The sequence below is a fragment of the Orycteropus afer genome, unplaced genomic scaffold (assembly GCF_000298275.1).
Source record: "Orycteropus afer afer isolate SDZICR_OR568_19922 unplaced genomic scaffold, OryAfe1.0 scaffold00065, whole genome shotgun sequence".
NCBI lineage: Eukaryota > Metazoa > Chordata > Mammalia > Tubulidentata > Orycteropodidae > Orycteropus > Orycteropus afer.
In genome coordinates, this window is record NW_006921652.1 from 7,233,139 (window position 1) to 7,241,718 (window position 8,580).

Genomic DNA, 8,580 nt, shown 5'->3' on the forward strand with positions numbered 1-8,580 from the left:
TAAGTTGTCAAATCTGAGGCCACTTCTCTGTCACCTGCAAATTGGTGCTACAATCTTAAGGAAATCTGTTTTCTGTACCATGGAAAATCCTTGAGAGAGATCTAAGTAAAACTAAGCCTCCCAGATCAACCTTTTTGAACTGGTCCAAACCCCTTAGTCATACTCCCAGGCATTTCTTTCCATTACAAATTAATAAAGGACCTGGATTCCTATCGCTGGTTCTTTAACTGCCCATTCCTACAGCTGGGGAGGTCCCTGGGTGGTACAAATGGTTTGCTCTCAGGTACTAACCTAAAAGTTGACAGTTAAAATACACCCAGAGGCACCCCAGAAGAAAATCATGGTGATCTGCTTCCATCAAGATTGCAGCCAAGAAAACCCTATAGAGTCATTCCGGTCTGTAACACATAGGGTTGCCAGGAGTTGGAATCAACAAACAGGACAGCAATGGGTTGGACTCCTAGCACTGGTTCTTTAACTCCTCATTCCTATATCTGGGAGGGACAGAGCTCACCTAAACCATACAGAACATTTCTGACCAGGGAAGCTGTATAGTGTGTGTGCTTAAAGTGGGCAAGAGCTAGGTGATGAAGGATGGTGCTGAAGGCCAGGTCCATGAAGGATGCAGATCTTCTGGGTCAAGTATCTGTGCACAGTATGGTTATCTACAGTCACAAAAGAAAGGATGAGATTGCATAGGAACGATCTAAGATAAAGCTTTGACTGGGCTTAAATAGGCTATGTTTGGTTAAGCCAGAAGCCTTGAACCTATGGATTTGGTCAAATGAAATTTGTCAAGGATAAGGCAATTGGAGGTAGGTGTTCAGCCAGTGGCTGGATGGAATTAGTGGGTATGAGGAGCTTTCCTTTCAATGATTATTACCTCATAGTCCCAAAATGGCTAACATCGCACTTAGCAACAGCATCATGACCACATTAAAGGAAAGATACTAAAGAAAGGGCAAAGGGCAGCATTTCATGTCCATCTTTATCAGAAAAGAAAAAAAATTCCTGGAAGACCCACATAATAGACTATCACTTACATCTCATTGGCCAAAACTGAGGCCATAGACCAAAGACATAAGGACAACCAAAGACCAATCACAGGCTAAGGAAAGATGAGATTACTTCATTTCTTAAGGAAAATAAGATTGATTTAGACAGACTTTCTCAATTTTAGCATTATTGACATCTGGGGCCAGAAAATTCTTTGTTATGGGGATTGCAGTGTGCATTGTAGAGTGTTTAGCAGCTTCACTGGCCTCAACTCACTGGATGCCAATAGTGCACGCACACACACAGTAGTGACAGTGAAATATGTCTTCAACCACTGCCAAATGTCTCCTGATGGGGGGAGATCTAAAATCACACCCCAGTTGAAAGCCATTGATTTTGACCAATCACGACTAATTCCCTGAAAGTAAAGTAAGGAATATATTCCCTAAAATAAGGGATTAACTGCTATTTAAAAGAATTAGGGTTCTGTTAGCAGGAAAGTGGGGGATGGCCAATAGATATTGGATAATCAAGGGTCTTTTTTGTGCTACGGAATGTTAGCCAACTCTGATCAGCAGCAGATGAGTGAGCATTTCCAGCTGTGCTCCTCATGCCAATGCATAGACATCACATAGAACCAGGAGGCCAGTTTATATACTCAAGATTTATAGTCTTTATCAAGGCGTCATTGGCTTCTATGAAGCAACACTATGAGGTAATTATCTTTGAGAGGAAAGCTCCTCACACCCACTAATTCCATATGAGTGGTAACTGTAGTAGATTTTAATTTCATTAGTAACTTTGTTCTTGGTTAAGCCACAGAAAGACAGGTGATCTCTCCCACAGGCCCCTTGCCTGTCCACATGCATTAACCAGTACAGAAAAGGCTGTGTATCTGCAGGGCCTATCAGTGGGGAAGCTGATAGCCTGAAGCACCTCCAGAAGAACGCTAAACTTACTCTTGATGTTCCAGATGGGGTTCAGGAAGCCATACAGGGTGCAGCAGGTTATACTGCAGTCAGTGCAGAAGAAAAGAAAAACACCAAACTTGCTAGTAGGGAAAGAGAGAGCTCGCTCCTCAATCCCAGTAATTCTGCTTTGTAAGCGACTGGATGTCTCCATATTTAATGGGGAATTGTGTGCCATATTAAAAAGCCACACATGAAAGCATTTATCACTTCCCCAGAAATACCACCACCTTACCCCTCCAATACCTATTCTGCTACTAATGATAAATAAGGATTTTGAGACTTAGGAAATAAATAGATGGTAGAACTAATTAGGCAATGTTTTTCTGGCTCATGATCGTCAAGAATATTCAATCAGCCTTGAGACATCAGAGGGGCAGCACTCACACAGAGGGAAAGCTGGACAGACAAGAGTGCATAGATAAGAAGGACATTAGGCATGACCATGTATAGAGTTGGCAGACAATGTTTCTACAAGTGTATTTGTATGTTCTGTAAGAATGTCCAGGTATATAGTAGAGCTGATAAGGGACAAGGTTGTAGTCACTTCATGGCCAAGGCCAGCTACCCAGAGGGAGCGAGTAGTTGGACCTGTGGGCTCGGGACCATGGTTGCAGGGGACATCAAACTCAATTGGCATAACACTACACAAAAGCATTGTTCTACATCCTACATTGGAGAGTAGCAACTAGGATCTTAAAAGTTTGCAAGCAGGCATCTAGATGTAACGATGGGTCTCTCCTCATCCAGAACAAAGAAGAATGGAGAAAACCAAAGACACATGGAAACAATTAGTCCAAGGGACTGGTACACCATGCCACCCTAAGCCTATATGACTATGAGACCAGAAGAACTAGATGGTGCTCAGCTACCACTCTCAACCACTCAGAGGGGCATCTATGTAGGAGATCCTGGGTAAAGTGGGAAAACACTGTGGAACAAAACTCAAAATCATTTGGGAAAAAAAAAAAAGGACTGGATTTGCTGGTCTGATAGAACCTGCTGGAACCACTGAGACTATGGCCCCTTGCTGCCCTTCAGGTCTGGAACTGAACCCACACCTGTGGCTTCCAGCCAAACAAAAGACAGATATATGAGTCGAACATTTACATTAGGTAGATACACTCCTTGGAGAGATCAATCATGGGAGAATAGAAGGGCTGTGTTTGCACAGGGAGACAGCTCATGGGGCAGGAGTAAATGGGAGGGAAGACACAGGGAAGAGGTAACTATCAGGAGGAAGTAGGAAGAGAGCTGTTGCGTTGTGGGAAATTACAGTCAATGTCATGAGACAAAGTGTATGTGAAATGCTTTATGGAAAATGAATTTGCTCTGTAAACGTTCACTCAAATCACAATAAAAATTTAAAAAGAAGAAGAAGAAGGGCACTGGGAGGGGGTAGTCACAGGGAGGAAGGAGAGAGGAGGAGAGTTTTTTATGGTTGGGGATGGTAACCAGGCTGTGAAATCAAATGTGCATGAACTTTTGAGTGTGAAACAATTTTGCTTTGTAAATTTTCACCCAAAGCATAATAAAAAAGAAAAAAGGAAACAATACTCAAGTAAATTGTGATGCCATCACCATTGCATGTAACTGAAGTAGCCTGTTTGGCAAATATTTGGAAAAGCAAACCGTCAAAGAAATCATTGTTTTTTCTTTCCCTCTTTCTTCCTGAAGAAGACCTCTGTAAAGACATTAAATAGAACTTTGTTAACCATGTTTACCAACAGTCTCGAAAATGGTACAGGACCAAGCAATATTTTATTCTATTACACATAAGATTGCCATGACTCAGAGTCAACTGGATGGCAACTGATGACAACAACAAACATCATGGAACACAAAAGACTAGGATCCAGAAGGTGGGCATGCTGGCCCATGCTAACTACGCCAAGAATAATAGTACCACTGATTTCATGGTCTATTTTCTGATGTGCAATAGAAAGTCCAGCTGTCCCCTAATCTCTGCTTTGGGGGATACCACTGGGTGGCAGGTAAGGAGATCCTCTCCTAAAATGCAGCTAAACTGAGAGAAAGTCTCAAATATGTCATTGATTGACAGCTGTAGCAGCTTAGCATGATGTCACTTGGCAGAAAATGCCTGCGATTCAGAGAATTACATGGTATGGCTCTTCTAGCCATGGTCTTTGTGGCCCACGCCAAATGGACTGAGTGGAACTATGCAAATGTAAGGTGTTTGGGGCCCACCAAGGGGATTGGATAGCTTGTTAGTAATGTAAATAGGGTATATGGTGCCCTTGTGGGACCGTGCAAATAAGGTGTATGGAACCCTAATGTGAGGACTGGTCAGTTTTGTCATCCTGCTAGGCTTAAAATGAGCCCTGGCAGAAGTAGAAAAGGGAAATGTCACTACCATCAAGATAGACAGCAGCCGGGAGTGGAGCACATTCTGACCCAAGATCTTTGCATTGAGATGGCAGAGAGACGACAGCAGCAGAACTGGCAAGAGACAGAGTGGAGGGCTTACTGGCCTATGGAGTGAGAAAGCTGAGTGCCTTTGGGCAGGAGGCTTGCAGGTGGCATGGGGTATACCCACCAGTAGAACTAAATGAGCTTTGTAGCACTTGTCTGAGCAGGGCAGAGGCCAAGCCAAATGGCTGAGGGCCAAAGAGAAGCATAGTTTGGGCATGACTGAGGGGAGGCTGTCCTGATCAAAGAATTGTACCCTGAGTGCTCCTGAGCCTGCATTGTAACATGTTACTTTAATACACCCCATAATAGTGAATATTGTCTGTCAGTTCTGTGTACCATTGCAATGAATTATCAAACCCAGCAGAGAAGTAATGAGTGCCGTGGGAGGGATGGCTGGTGTCAGAATTGGAAAAAGGCTGGAGGGGGGTGGCATGGCTGATCTCATAGGAATAAGCCTTGGGCTGATGTTGCTGATGGTGATTCAGATTTCCCTTCATGAGGTTGGAGGAGGTCAGAGGATGCTGTCCCCATGTCCTTCTTGAATATGCCTAAGGCATTTGACTGCTAACCAGAAGGCTGGTGGTTCAAATTCACCAGCCATTCCATGGAAGGAAGGTTGGGCAATCTTGGGTAATCTACTTCCATAATGATACTGCCTCGGAAACCCAAGGAGGGGTTGCTATGAGTCAGATCCGACTTGATGGCAATGAGAGTTTTTTAATGATCTGCTAAGTTGCCAGAGGCTACAGTCCTGAAACAGGTATTTTCTCAAATTTCTGAAGTGCTAAACAGAAATAAGCAGATGATCCTGTAAATGGCAGTGAGCTGATTAGGATGCACCACTTTAAAGGGATAGTCAGAAACTGGAAATGTAGTTGTTAAAAACAGGCTTTACAACAACTTTTTTGCCAATGAGGAACTGAGGTTGGAGGTGGGCCCCTGTCTTAGACTCTAAATAATAATAACATAAAAAGATAAACCAGCAGTGCTTCAAGGATAGTCGGAGCTGAGCTCATACTGCCCCCTCCACTTGGTACCCACAGTGAGCTTGAGGGAGTAGAAAGGAATAGTACCTGGTGAATGGGGTAACCAGTGGAATCCCCTACTATAATTGTCTGAGGATGAGAGACTTCAGTGTGTCAGGGACCTCTCTCTCACTGACTTAAATCCATAGCTGTTTATTATGGAAACATCTCTAACGTTCATAAATAGGGTACTGAGTAAGTTGTATTTTGTCCATATGGTGGAATACTCAACAGCCATTAAAAATGTTATCCTTATAAGTAAACACACACACACACACACTCCCCCCATACAAATCAGTCAGACTCATGACCCATAGTGAGCCCATGTAACAGTAGAATGAAATATTACCATTCCCACTACATCCTCCTCATTGCTGTGCCTGAGCTCATTGTTGCAGCAACTATGCCACTGTGTCAGTCCCTCTCATTGAGGTTCCTTTATCGCTGATCCTCTACTATACCAAGCATGATGTCCCTCTACAGGGACAGTCCCTTCTGATAACATGACAAAAGTACAAAAGGCAATGTCTGGCCTTTCTTGCTTCTAAGGAGTATTCTGTCTGTACTTCATCCAAGACAGATTTGTTCATCCTTCTGCCAGTACATGGTATATTCAGCATGTATCACCAACACCACGACTCAAATACATCAATTCTGTGGTTTTCTTTATTCACTGTGTGGCGCTTATGTGCATATGAGGCCAGTGAAAATACCATGGCTTGTGTCAGGTGTGCTTAAGTCTTCAAAGTGGCATCTTTACTCTTTAACATATTAAAGAGGTCTTTTGTAGTAGATTTGCCTAATGCAATACATAGTTGACTGCAGATCCAAGTAAAATGAAATCCTTGACAATTGTAATCTTTTTTTCATTTATCATGATGCTGTTTATTGGTCTAGTTGTGAGGATTTTTGTTCTCTTTGTGTTTACCCATACTGGTACAATCCATACTGAAGGATGTAGTCTGTGATCTTCATGATTAAGCATGTCCCTTTCAGCAAGCAAGGTTGAATCATCTGCATATTGCAGATTGTTAGAGTCTTCTTCCAATCCTGATGCCACATTCTTCTTCATATACTCCAGCCTCTCAGATTATTTATGCAGATACAGATTGAATAAGTATGTTGAATAAGTATGGTGCAGCCCTGGCACACATCTTTCCTGATTTTAAGCCAGGTATTAACCCCTTTGTTTGAACCACTGCCTCTTGGTCTATGTACAGGTTCCTCATGAGCACAATTAAGTGTTCTGGAATTCCGATTCTTTACAATGTTGTCCATGGTTTGTGATGACCCATGCAGTTAAATGCCTTTTCATAGCCAACAAAGAACAGATAAACTTTTTTCTGGTGTTTTTTGCTTTCAGCCAAGGTCCACCTGATATCAGCAAAGACGTCCCTCATTCCATGTCTTCTTCTGAATCTACTTTGCATTTCTGGAAATTCCCTGTAAATAAACTGCTGCAACCATTTTTAAATTATTTTCTGCAAAATTTTACTTGTGTGTGATATTAATGATATTGTTTGATGATTTCCACATTCTGTTAAATCACCTTTTTTTTTTCTTCTCAGTGATTTGCATGAAAATTTACAGAACAAATTTATTTTCCATTCAACAGCTCATACACATTTTGTTTCATGGAATTGATTACACTCGCCACATCATAACAGCTGTCTTTCCACTTTCTCCCTATTGTTATCTCTTCTCTGTGACCTTCTTTGCTATGCATTCCTGCCCTCTGAGTTTTCTCCTTGAGCAGATAAATGCCGCCCTTCTGATCTTCCATAGTTGCTTGTTCTACAGAGTGCACCTCCCTGGTGTAGTTTTCACCTTGTAGCCTTGTCTATTGTCTGGCTGAAAGTTAAGACATGAGAGTGAGTTCAATTCCAAGCTTGAAGGATGACTAGGGGCCATAGTCTCAGGACTTTCACCTGTCTCTATCAGACCAGTAAACTTGTTCTTTTTTATGATTGTGAATTTTGTTCCACATTTTTCACCTGGATCTGCACATTTTTATCAAGGATCTCCATTTTTTATCCTTTTCAGAGGGGTTGGCAGTGGTAGCTGGGTACCATCTAGTTGTTCTGGCTGCAGAGTCATGTAGACTGGGGTTCCCATGGTCCACTAGTCTTTGGACTAATTGTTTCCATGTGTCTTTGATTTTCTTCACTTTTCTTTGTTCCAGACAAGAAGAGAGTAATTGCTGCATCTTAGATGGCTGCTTGCAAGCTTTTAAGACCTCAGTCACTACTCACCAAAGTAGGATTCAGAACAATGTTTAGTGCCTTATATTATGCCGATTGAGCTTGATGTCTCCTGGGACCATGATCTCAAGCCCATGAGCCCAGAAACTCATTTTCTTAAGGTGTTTGCTTGTGACTAAGAAGTTATCATAACTTTGCCCCCTGTTAGCACTATTATATATATGGACATTTCTATAGCACAGACAACTACATATGTAGATATGTTATCTGCCAAACTGATATATATGTGTGTGTGTGTGTGTGTGTGTATATATATATATATATAACTCTGCCATTGAGTCAATTCTGACTCATAGTGATCCTCATTGGATTTCCGAGGCAGTAAAGACAGGCCAAGTAGATTGCCCCATCTTCCTTCCATGGAGTGGCTGGTGGGTTTGAACTGCAAACCTTCTGGTTAGCAGTCAGATGTCTTAGGTACTGCACTACAAGATCTCCTTAAGCTGATATATAGTCATGGGTGTTTTCCCGTTTACCTACCCATACCTGATATATTGCCTGTCTACCTATGTATCCATCCCTAGATTAATGTTTATTATTACTGATAATTCAGTAATGTGTAGTAAAAGTATTTGCCTTTGTTGTCTATACCTCTTGTGTACCTCTCTGTGTCTTCCTTTTCCTAAGTGCTATAGTGCTAGTCACCAGCTTTTGGTATATTGCCTTTCCCTTCATCTCCTACTTTGTTCTTCTTCAGTAGTGCTTTGCTATCCAAGGTCACTTTTTTTAATGTATAAAATTAGTGATTTGTTTTTCCATGTCCTTGAAGAATGCTGATGGAATCAGGATTGGGATTGCATTCGATCTATAGGTTGCTTTGGATGTTATTGACATTTTCACAATATTCAGTCTTCCTATCCATGAACATGGTATGTTTTCCATTTATGTAGGTCTCTT